At 38.2% G+C, this 12,287-nt stretch overlaps 1 protein-coding gene across 1 annotated transcript in view; it reads right to left on the bottom strand.

Moving 5' to 3' along the window:
- LOC121726967 (fatty-acid amide hydrolase 2-B) overlaps positions 1-9,517 on the bottom strand; it is a 51,582-nt gene extending 42,065 nt beyond the window's left edge. Inside the window, exon 1 of the mRNA XM_042114630.1 lies at positions 9,500-9,517. The gene's annotated coding sequence lies outside the window, so the exon portion shown is untranslated. The remainder of the gene's footprint in view (positions 1-9,499) is intronic.
- Between the last annotated feature and the right edge of the window lie 2,770 nt (positions 9,518-12,287).

Below are 12,287 nucleotides of genomic sequence, written 5' to 3'. Positions count from 1 at the left end.
ATTTATTAAATTCCAGAAAAGGTTTGTTAGAAACTTACTAGACCGATTTTATTAAAATTGAGTTGACCACAGGAAAACTTACTTCTACTTTTTACTACACGAAAATGTACAGTTCTCCAGAATTTTTATTTTACGCATTCGCACGAAGTCACGTGAAAAATCTATTTATTATTATTATTCATAAAATATTTTAATATAAATTATTGTTTATCACATAATTAAATTATGTAACGACACATCAAAACACTTTGCGATTCTGCATTTTTCGCAGATAAACTTAATTTATTAATCCCACATAGCCTTTAGGAATACTAATATCTAGAATTAATAAATAGTCTAAATAGCAAGGTCTGCACAATGCTAGCAGGAATACAAATAAAATTTATTGCAAGTTTTTCATCTCCTAAATACGCATCTACTTCTGCTCAAAATATTATAATTTATAATATTATATTTTATTTTGAAAATATATTATTATTTATGTAATATAAAATATTTAATTGCATTGTTTTTGTTGAGATTAGCCCACATAGAAACTGTTCAAATACTTATGTAGTTTACAACCTGCCCCTTTAGCATGGCCACAGTAGAAATGCGAAAGAATAGAAATGGAGATAAACTAAGGGTAACGTTCCGATTTTTACCGCGGCTAACCGCAGATATAGATTATAGATATAAATATAGTCTATGTCATAAAGTAGAATTTTATTTGAATTTTTGTCGGTCGCGGTTAACCGAAGAAAGATCGGAACGATACCTTGAGTTTATCCACAGAATAGTTAAAGGTTTATCTCCAGAGTGTTTCTATTTTTTCACATTTCTACTGTGGTCATGCTAAAGGGGCTGGACCAAACAATTAAAAAGAAAACTTCCACTTCACTGAATTTTGAATCTTAACTATTATCGACCCTACTTAAACGAATACGAAAAATGACATCATAATCGGTTCAGCCGTTTAGGAATTTAATCAACACTCGAACAAAAGATTTAGATGTATGACGATATTTTCCTTATTGCTGTTCAATGGTGTAAAAATCCCAATTGTTGCTAAGTTTAAATACAATCCGAATAATTTAAACGTATCGTCGTGTAACAAGCATTCTCGGGTTAGAAGTCAAATGATATTTAAATTGCTAAGTTAACTGTAAAGTACATAAATATATAGTCTGAAAAAAGTAGCATTGTAGAGCTGCTACGAGGTTTAAGCTAGAAGTTGCCAGACTTCGGCACAGTGTTTGTGTGCATGCGAGTCGTACGACTAGAGACGTATTTTCATAATTTTTTATTTCAACATACCAGAATAAGCTTCTCGAAAGGTATAAAGGCTCATAGGCTGATGTATGATGTTGCAAAATAATATGTATAAACAAAACCGGCTATATGTAAGCCCGTAAGCCGACTCGCGCACGCAGGGCTCCGTACAAAAGGATCAAAATAACGTTTTTTTAAGGGAACTTTATTGTTCTACATTTTAAACGACTTCCCAAAAGGAGGCAATTATTGATATTTAAGTATCATTATTAATTTAATTATTAAACCGAACACAGATTTCTTTTCTTTATTACTTTGTTGTTATAACGATTGATTTAAAGCGATTTTGATGATTCTTTTTCCATCGCATGGTGGTCGCAACACCCGTGATAAGGGAATGTTGTTTGAAGACGTTATCATTGCTGAAATTATTATTACCATTGACGTGCAAAACCCTAAAAAGCAATACTACCACTTTAAAATTTTGTGGGACACGGTCACTCGTTACATACGAGTAAGAATGTGTCATTGTCTTGACAGGTCGTGTGTACCAGAACTGTTTACTACGTAGAGTTGTCTAGATTTTAAGATATGTAACAATTTTATATTATGTATATTGTTAACTTACAATCTTATAATGTACAACATACATGCATTTTCGTACTTGTAATTTGCGTGGTAAACATGCGTTTTAGTCGCACTCCAATGATTGTAAAAAGTAAGTTGGTGCAACCCACCCTGGTTCAGGCGCGGTCGCAGCCTAAAATTTTGGGGGGGTCACTCAGTAGTCACTATACTAATTTTTTTTTATCTGCGCCCTCGGACGGTTCTGGGTTTTATTTTATTTTCAATTTTACCTTACATTTTGGGGGGGGGGGGGGTCATGTCCTCTGTGACCCCCCCCCCCCCCCTTCGGACCGCGCCTGCCCTGGTTGCACCAACTTACTTTACTATAACTTTAACTATAACGACAATGCAAAATGTCAAATCTTTGGTTAAAGTCAAAAATGGACGCCATATTCAACCATAACCTTGAGCTCGACAAGGCTTTGAATGAACGTGGCGAAAAAAGGAACTAACGCTCATTTCAAGCCTTGTCGGACCAGCTGTCATCTGTCAAATTCTGTGGTCAAAGTTAAGGTTGAAGTTAACTTTGACCTATATGGTTATAGTTAGCCTTAACTATAACTATAACTTTGACCATAACTTTAACTTTAACAACGCCTCTGATGCAGCCCACCCTAAGAATATATTTTTATATTTTATATAAATTAACTAACACGGCAAACGACATGTACATTACTAGATAAGGCCCGCAAATCCATTCCGCCGAAAGCAGTTTATCACGCGGGAGCCACGCATTTTTATGAGCTAAAAACTATCCTATGCCCTTTCTCGGGATTCAGGTATCTGCATACCAAAATCGGTTCAGCGGTTTAACTGTGGAAGAGGTAACAGACAGACAGACATATTTTCTACACTAATAAAACACACTTTTCTTGCACTTTTTCCACTATATTAAGATATTATTATAACTTTTAACAAATAACACGACCGGTTTCGAAATTATTCATCATCAGGTGTCTATATTGTGAATATGGGCAGGCGCGGTCCGAAGGGGGGGGGGGGGGTCACAGGGGACATGACCCCCCCCCTCCCAAAATGTAAGGTAAAGTTGAAAATAAAATAAAACCCAGAACCGTCCGAGGGCGCCGATAAAAAAAAATTAGTATAGTGACTACTGAGTGACCCCCCCAAAATTTTAGGCTGCGACCGCGCCTGAACCAGGGTGGGTTGAACCAACTTACTTTTTACAATCATTGGAGTGCGACTAAAACGCATGTTTACCACGCAAATTACAAGTACGAAAATGCATTACATGTATGTTGTACGTAGTAAACAGTTCTGGTACACACGACCTGTCAAGACAATGACACATTCTTACTCGTATGTAACGAGTGACCGTGTCCCACAAAATTTTAAAGTGGTAGTATTGCTTTTTAGGGTTTTGCACGTCAATGGTAATAATAATTTCAGCAATGAAAACGTCTTCAAACAACATTCCCTTATCACGGGTGTTGCGACCACCATGCGATGGAAAAAGAATAATCAAAATCGCTTTAAATCAATCGTTATAACAACAAAGTAATAAAGAAAAGAAATCTGTGTTCGGTTCGGTTCGGTTTAATAATTAAATTAATAATGATACTTAAATATGAATAATTGCCTCCTTTTGGGAAGTCGTTTAAAATTGTAACAATAAAGTTCCCTTCAAAAAACGTAATTTTGATCATTTTGTATGGAGCCATGCGTGCGCGAGTCGGCTCACACATAGCCGGTTTTGTTTATACTTTATACATATTTTGCAACAGCCTCCTATCTATCTATACCTAGTTTAAGGTATCATCATCATCAGCCTATCGCCACTGCTGAAGGCCTCCCACAACATGCGCAATCCCCATCTTGGGCATCCATCCGTTGCATTGCATCCACCATTTTAACTACTGGATAATTACATACCAGTTTTATACAGTAGGTTATAGTGGCAAACGGTAACGTAAGTATATATTATCTTTAAACGTATACTTATTTTTATCTTTAAACGAGCAATAAATTATATATTTTATATATATATATATATATATATATATATATATATATATATATATATATATATATATATATATATATATACGGCCCGTCCCGTGCGAAGCCGGGACGGGCCGCTAGTTAAATATATATATATATATATATATATATATATATATATATATATATATATATATATATATATATATATATATATATATATATATATATATATATATATATATATATATATATATATATATTTAACTAGCGGCCCGTCCCGGCTTCGCACGGGTGGACAGATTTTTAAATAATTTGTTTTCAATCTTTATTTCTTAGTCAATCCTTATGTTAAGCAGAACATAAAAATGGTTTACAGTATTTAGCTTGTAACTACTATATTATAATTATTATACACATTTTTATTGTATTTTTTTTATATTTTAAGTGTTATGTTTGATTATTTTATCCTTACCATTATTAATTAAGTAAACGTAGTAAATGTAATGGTTGGGATAATTATTGTTACACTTGATTAAAATATAATTCAATTATTATTATTAAATCTGGTAAATACTAACTAAGCTATAGCTGGTAAGTAATTCGGCGGTTTGTAGTTTTGTACCGGCGCAACGTTACTATTGCATATTTTTAACCGACTTCCAAAAAGGAGGAGGTTATATGTTCGGCTGTGGATATTTTTTTTTAGATAAAAAGTAGGATAATAATAATTGTAATAGTCAGACATACGATATCGCGGACTTTTACGTTGATATTAATGTCCTCTATAACTTATAAGACTCTAGTACATCACTTTGAGTCTATATACGTGGGAGAGCCATGCTTCGGCACGAATGGGCCGGCTCGACCGGAGAAATACCACGTTCTCACAGAAAACCGGCGGGAAACAGCGCTAGCGCTGTGTTTCGCCGAGTGAGTGAGTTTACCGGAGGCCCAATCCCCTACCCTATTCCCTTCCCTACCCTCCCAAATTCCCTTCCCATCCCTACCCTCCCTTATTACCCTATTCCCTCTTAAAAGGCCGGCAACGCACCTGCAGCTCTTCTGATGCTGCGAGTGTCCATGGGCGACGGAAGTTGCTTTCCATCAGGTGACCCGTTTGCTCGTTTGCCCCCTTATTTCATAAAAAAAAATGATTTATAAAGCTTACAATATATGGAATATTTTGGTAGTTTTTTTACACAATTAACATTAATGTTAATACGGTTCCCTTTTTTCTCTCATTAAATAATTATATAGCCTATGTTCAGCAGAAATAGTGTAGATTTAAAAATACTTCCATCGGCATCGTGGGTATCGCAGACACAATAGATCTTCAATAATTGTTATGCTGGCAGCCGGCTGCCGCTATTGGAGATTTATAGTAACCTTAAACGTACCATACAAATATCCTAGAAATAAAATAACTAAGACATTTTATATTCCTCCCTGCAAAACTAATCTTGGGTTACAATCTCCGATGACTAAAATATTTGCTCAATATAATAAAATAAATAGTATTATTGATCTCGATGTGTACCATGATAAACATTTTGACTTTACGAAAAAATTAAGAGACTCATCTATTTAAGTTTATATTATTTTATTTAAATTAAAAATTTTGATGAATAATAATTACATAATATTATTGTTATTAATGTTATGTACACCGTAGTTGTCGTATGCACTAGATGTAATACAAATTGTTATTTTAGTTTTAAGTAAAAAATGTATGCGATGTGGTTGTACTTTATCAATAAATAAAAAAAATAAATAAAAATATAGTTATAGAAATTAATTATAATAGCAATCAAAAATAATAGTCATTCAAAACGTAATGAAGCACTATAATATTATCCCATCAATGAAGCGGCACCCGGCTGTCGCAAAACTATTATATTATAAATCTATTGTGTCTGCGATTCCCATGATCGAGGTAATAATAATTAATATTTATTATTTACGTGGACTCTCCGGGCGAGCACACCCGCGCGGCGCGCCTTGACGACACCCAATTCGCAACGTGCAGCAGAAATCGTAATATTTTAATTTCGCCATAACATTAAAACCAAACGTCCAATTTAAATCATTCAAAGACCAAATATTATCTACATTAACTGTACTTAGTAATGAAATAATTTATTTTGATAAGAATTAATGCCACGAGTAAAATAAAGGCATTTAAATGTAGTCCAAAAACATTCAAGATTTTTTAATAAAAAAATGGTTATTGTGCCTCACTCAACATAGATAGGTATAGTGTGTCCCGGACTTTTTTGTAGATATTTAAAAGATCTACAATTACTTAGAACATTTTATGGTTCTATCTTTTATAGTTTAGCCAGCGTACGCGAAAAAAGTAACATTTCTGGTTGATTTTTTACACCTTGCGTCCGAAAATCCCAAATATCTTACGGAACCCTATTTTTTTCCAAAATAAAATTTAGCCTATGTTCAGCAGAATTAATGTAGGATTCCAATGGTAAAAGAATCTTTCAAATCGATCCAGTAGTTTCGGAGCCTATTCAAGACAAACAAACAATCAAATCTTTCCTCTTTATAATAGTAGTGTAGATTGGAATCTCGGAATCGGCTCCAACGATTGTCATGAAATTTAGTATATAGGGGGTTTCGGGGGCGATAAATCGATCTAGCTAGGAATCATTTTCAGAAAATGTCGTTTTATTCGTGTTTTATCGATAATCGATAAACTGAAAAATATGACTCTTCCTGACATCTATTGGCGAATAATAATACTATTTTGTTAGCAACTAATTGTTTTAACGACCAGCAGAAGGCGTTATTAAGTAACACGAAGTCAATGAGTGTTTGCTATATATATATATATGAGTGTGTAATGCGTCGAGTTAGCGACCGGTCGTGCTCCGCGTTACACACGCAGCAAAAGTAATATTTTTGCGAATCGCGCGGCACATTGCCGCTGCACGTGACCATGGCGCTCGTGGCCAACAAGTTGCTGGCGTTTATCCAGCACGCCATCGACACTATGGACGAGGTCAGCATCATGCAGATCTGCAGGTCCTCCTTCTCCAGCGAGGAGATTTGCAAGGGCAAGCAGCTGCTATACGAGACGCTCGGACAGAGCGCGAATATGCCGTCGCGAGGAAGAGACGGAACGGAAAGGAGCGTGCAGGACATCATCTCCCTGCTGAAGCAGACGGATCCTGATGAGGTGCCGGCTTTTGTGGCAAAGGAGCTCCACAAGCTGCCACCCGTCACATTGGACCACGTCGACGTCGTCAGCCTACTGAAGGACATCAGGTTCCTGAAGGAGGAGCTGGCCGGAGTTCGAGGTAGATTGCAGGCATCAGAGTCTACGATCAGTGACTTACGTATTGAATTATCGCAATTAAAAAGTGGTAATTCAATATGTAGGTCCCCTGATGCTGATGCCGCATTCGTCACTACTCGTCGTGGCGCGCAAGCGAGCACGTTTAGCCCGTCAGCATTATCGGACGGCTCAACGAACACCGCCGCTGCCGCCCCCGCCCCCGCTCCCCTCCCGGTTGCGCCGACCCCGAGTCCTCAGGCGACTCAGAAAAACTTTGCGACTGTTGCTGGTCGCCCCGCACCTCCCCCGCGGGTGAAAACTAATGGGGCGAATGAGAACCGCAAGGCTCCGAAGAGTCGCGAGACTGAGAGCCGCAAGGCTACGAAGAGCCGCAAGGTGGAGTCTTCTCGGCTTCGCAAGGACGAAGGCAGGAGGTGCGATGAGGAGGGCTTCATACTGGTGGAGAGGAGGAAGAAGCCCGCCGCCTGCAACCATCGCGGCACCGCACCATATGTACCTGAGCTGTGTCTGCGGAGCGAGGTCCCCGCGACGCCATTGTACATATTCCGCCTGCACTGGTCCATGGAGGTCCAGGACGTCGTGGACTACATCCAGAAGAAGACGATACTGCGCCTGAGGGTCGAGCGTCTGCAGTCTCGCCACAAGGTTAACTTTAGCTCCTTTGTGGTGAGAGTACCGACGAATCTTCTGTCGACTTTCGAGGCGCCGGAGTTCTGGCCGATGGATGTAGTCTATCGGAGGTTCCGGGGGAGACTCCGGAACGAAGCGAGTCACGTCGCCGGCAAAATGTGACAGTGTTAGTTTTTAAGTATATATAAAATATTTATGTTAGTTTTAAGGTATTTATTATATAATTATATGTATGTTAGATTTAAGGTATTTGTTATATGGGCCTCTGATGCCTGAATTAAATGATTTGATTTGATTTGATATACCTACCGAGCAAAGCTCGGTCATCCAGGTACTAAAATATAATATGTGCAATGTTCTCAAACTTCATTGGCGGATGAAACCTTTTAAGAAGTGACATTTTTTATTGGTCCAAGGAAGAAGAAAGTTTGTCTTTGAATTAATTGTTGTCTCCATGCAGGTGTCTAATGAGTAATGACACGTATTATTTCTAAGACAATGCACGTTTTGCGTTTTGAACAATGCTCACGGAAAGTTTCTGCGCGATTTAAAACGAGTTGCGTTCATCATTTAGTCTAGTACTTACTTTATTAATAATTGTTAAATTTTTAAGTTAAAAATAAAATTAAGATAAAATAAAATTTTCTTGACCATGCAGTTATAGAAGTGCTATCTAGTGCCAATATATCAAAACAAAGTTGTCTTTGACAGTCGTTGTAGTATTAACATTTGCCGCTAGATGACGCAATGTGGAGTTACTGGTTACTACAAAACCAATTTAATTTGAAAATCTAGAATTATTTAGATAATTTTAAAAATTTAACATTTTCTGGAATATTACACATTATTATTGTTATTGTTAAACATGCTTAATGGCAAATAATTGTTCTTATTAAATTTTAAGTTCACACGACTCATCTACTCGACGCTAGATGGCAGTGTTGCATCAAGAGCTCAAAATTTTTCTTCGCACTTAAAATACAGTTCAGCATTCAACAAATTGTCGGTTAATTATAATCAATAATTACCCATCTTATGTCATTTTACGTAATTATTACATATAAATATTACTTGAGTTGTGCAAAATTAATGTTATCGATTACATAACTAGAGGTTAACCCTCAGTTAGCATACGTCAGGTAAATTAACTGTAATGTCATTAATAAGTCTGCTATATCACCGACAGAATTTCGCAATTCGCAGCATTGAATTGTTATTACTTATTATCGAACATCACTTCATATATTTTCATAACTACGTTTAGATTTTATTTGATCTAACTGTAAATATAAAGGACTTGGCCAAATTATAGTGTCAATGGTTTATTATTTAAGCAGTAGATACTTTGGTATCTTGTCATCTTAGCGTTCTAATTCTGTTTTACGTCCAATTGAAAAGAATTGGAACGATAAAGCTTGATCGCAAATATTTTGTCAGCATCGTACGCGCCGTACGCATCGAACTATCGGGTACAAAATGCGGCGCGCTTAGATAAATGATTGGTCTCACGCGCGCGAGATTCATCTAAGGCGGCGCGTACGGTGCGGTCTGCGGACGAATGTGCAAGGTTCACATCATTTCATACAACCATATTATGCAACGAATAATTCTAAATTGCGGTACGTTCTGCGCGTGCGCATTTACTTTTTCCAATATATTTTATCTTTGTTCACAAATCACGATATTAAATATTGAGAGCGACAGTGCTACACTTACCTTTAGCCATTTTCAGACTCCAAACCTGAAACAATTAATAGTTTTTTAAGTATAGTTTTTATAAGTACTTAATATATTTTACATAATATTATTGACCATTGATGTCAGGATTTTTTAATGTTTTAAAGATGAGATTATTGAAAATAAAAACCCAATTTAATACCACAGCACAATTTACACCTTTAACTCTTCTAGTGTCAAGTCTTCAAGGTTAACGGTGATCTTCACCAGGCGCTCCGTCTGTCCATTTGTCTCATCATCACATTACGTCATCACACCACAACCACCATCACCATCATCGTCACCACCGTCATACCTGTAATCCCAACAAAGGGCAATAAACATTTTCAGTATTCACACATTATGTCGTGACCCCAAAAACCCGTTATAAAAATGTCGGATCCGGGGGTAGGTCGCCCCCCGCCCCACTGGCGCGGGGGGTCGCCCCCTCACCCCCTCCCTAGGGTTGCCAGGCGTCCGGATAAAGCCGGAGACAGTCAAGATTTTCCGATTGCGTTTCCGGCCAAAATTAAAGGAAGTCCGGCTTTTGTAGAGCTTTGAACCTATAATTTTATAATTTGAGACACCTTAGGGACCTATCAGACAAAAAGCGGCCAAGCGGTCAGTTATGCTTTCTTTGTGTTGTATTATGTTATATAGAGATTAGAGATACTCACAATAAACGGGGCGCGTTTCTGACCGCGTCAGATTTCCGTCAGGAGTTCTGTGTGACTGACCGCTCGAACGCAGAATGCTTGAACGCGTGACCGCTCTTTGCCCAATAAGATGAAAAATGACAGGTCCCTATGAAAAACTTTACACCTAATAGGATGTAAAATGTTATCAATAACAGTTTGAATTGTTTTAATAACAAAAGAAAAGTACACGCGCTGCCGAAGGTATTGTAAGTACTTGATAGCAGGGTTTTCGGCTTTCTTATACAAATGTCCGGCTAAGCTGCTTTATCCGGCTCTTCGGCCCAGCTACGCTACTTTGTCCGGCTAATCTTTTTCCGACTTTTCGGTCCGGCTAATCTTTGTCCGGCTTCGCTGCTTTGTCCGGCTTTTCTTTCCGGCTAACCTTTGTCCGGCTACGCTGCTTTCTGCGGCTTTTCGGTCCGGCTAAAATTTGTCCGGCTTCTCAGTCCGGCCTTTCGGCTTAGACCTGGCAACCCTACCTCTGATTTATGGCAGCGTGTCCCCGTCCCTGCCCGCCGCTGTCATTAACTGATCCAATCTCATTCCTGTTTACACATTATTTTATTGTTCATTGGGATGAGTTTTGTCGCTTCGGATTAATTTCAAGTTTTCAGGTGTAAACGTTGTAAGAACGATTTAAAGCTATTGAATCACGAAAATTCCGTAACGAAATTAAAACTAACACATCGTCTAACGTCGTTTCAGTTTGTTTCGGCACGGTGTTTATGTGCGTGCGACTAGCCTTTGCTTTGCTTTACCGCAGCAGATCCCGAGTGCCACACGTATTTTTATACCTGTGGTACGTTTAAGGAATTTCAAAAGTTTTGAAAATTTTAAAAATTCTTATAAGTCAGGCTTATTCTATTTTACAAAATCTAAAAAATGATACACAGACAGTGCTGTACAGTGTACTGTGCAGTTATTAGTTATTATCTGAACTTTCTCACAATTAATATCCACGTAATAATAATACTCCCCACACCGGTTTCGGTGACGGTGGCCGGTTTCATTGAAACCAGGCCAGGCACGCAGGAGTACTTTTATAGTGCCCAAGTGTGTGCGCAGTTCACAAGAGCACTCTCTATTCCTTTACTCTCATAACCCAGTGGGACGGAAGACCGACACGACTGGCGAGAGATCAGGCGCAGGACCGACTTTTTACATGCCCATCCGACGCATGGATCATCTTACTTGTCAGACAATCAGGTGATCAGCCTGCATTGTCCTAACCAAACTTGGAAATAACATGTTTCCAACGCGGGATTCGAACCCACGACCTCCGGAGTCGATAGCGACGCTCTAACCACTAGACCACGGAGGCGTTACAGTTAATATCCACGTACAAAGAAGTTAAGACAAAACTTCTTTGTACATGGATATTAATTGTTACTATAGTACAAAATATGTACAGTAGCAGCCGTATTACTGAAACAAATTCATGCAACATAGAGATACTGCACTGTTCTGCTTTCGAAACTTATCTAAAGTCACCCCGATTCAGGAGGCCTACAACGAAACCGTTTTGAGACTCAAACAATCAAATCTGGGCCCGTACCACGAAACTGTTTTGAGTGTCAAACAATCGAACAAGAATGCTGCGTCCTGCTCTAACAACGTCGTTTCACGTTTGTTAGAGTACGACGCGGTATTCTCGTTCGATTGTTTGAGTCTCAAAACGGTTTCGTGGTACGGGCCCAGAATGCCGCGTCCCGCTCTAACAACGTCATTTCACGTTTGTTAGTGTAGGACGCAGCATTCCGAATCGTTCGATTGAGTCTCAAACAGGTTTCGTTGTACGGCCCCAGGTATCGTATGTATTGTTTACTGTATATAACTTATACTGTGTACAGATCAGCTTACGGTGGTCGGCTTATGGCGGGAAACTTCAGCATGTTACAGCATTGAGCTGTTATAGTAGCTAGTAACTAGACTAAATTGTTATAAAATTTGATTTTAATTTATAAAGTACCTAAGTAAATAACGATGTTTTTCGCGACTTTATTATACCGATATTCATATAAGGCGCCGTGTTACCGGGATCGGCGCATTTTTCGGGATAAAATCGTTTTTATGTCTTTCAACCTAAGCGG

The sequence above is a fragment of the Aricia agestis genome, chromosome 5, assembly GCF_905147365.1.
Source record: "Aricia agestis chromosome 5, ilAriAges1.1, whole genome shotgun sequence".
NCBI classification, from domain to species: Eukaryota; Metazoa; Arthropoda; class Insecta; order Lepidoptera; family Lycaenidae; genus Aricia; species Aricia agestis.
The sequence above is the reverse complement of the archived record's forward strand: the minus strand, read 5'-3'. Positions and strand labels throughout refer to the sequence as shown.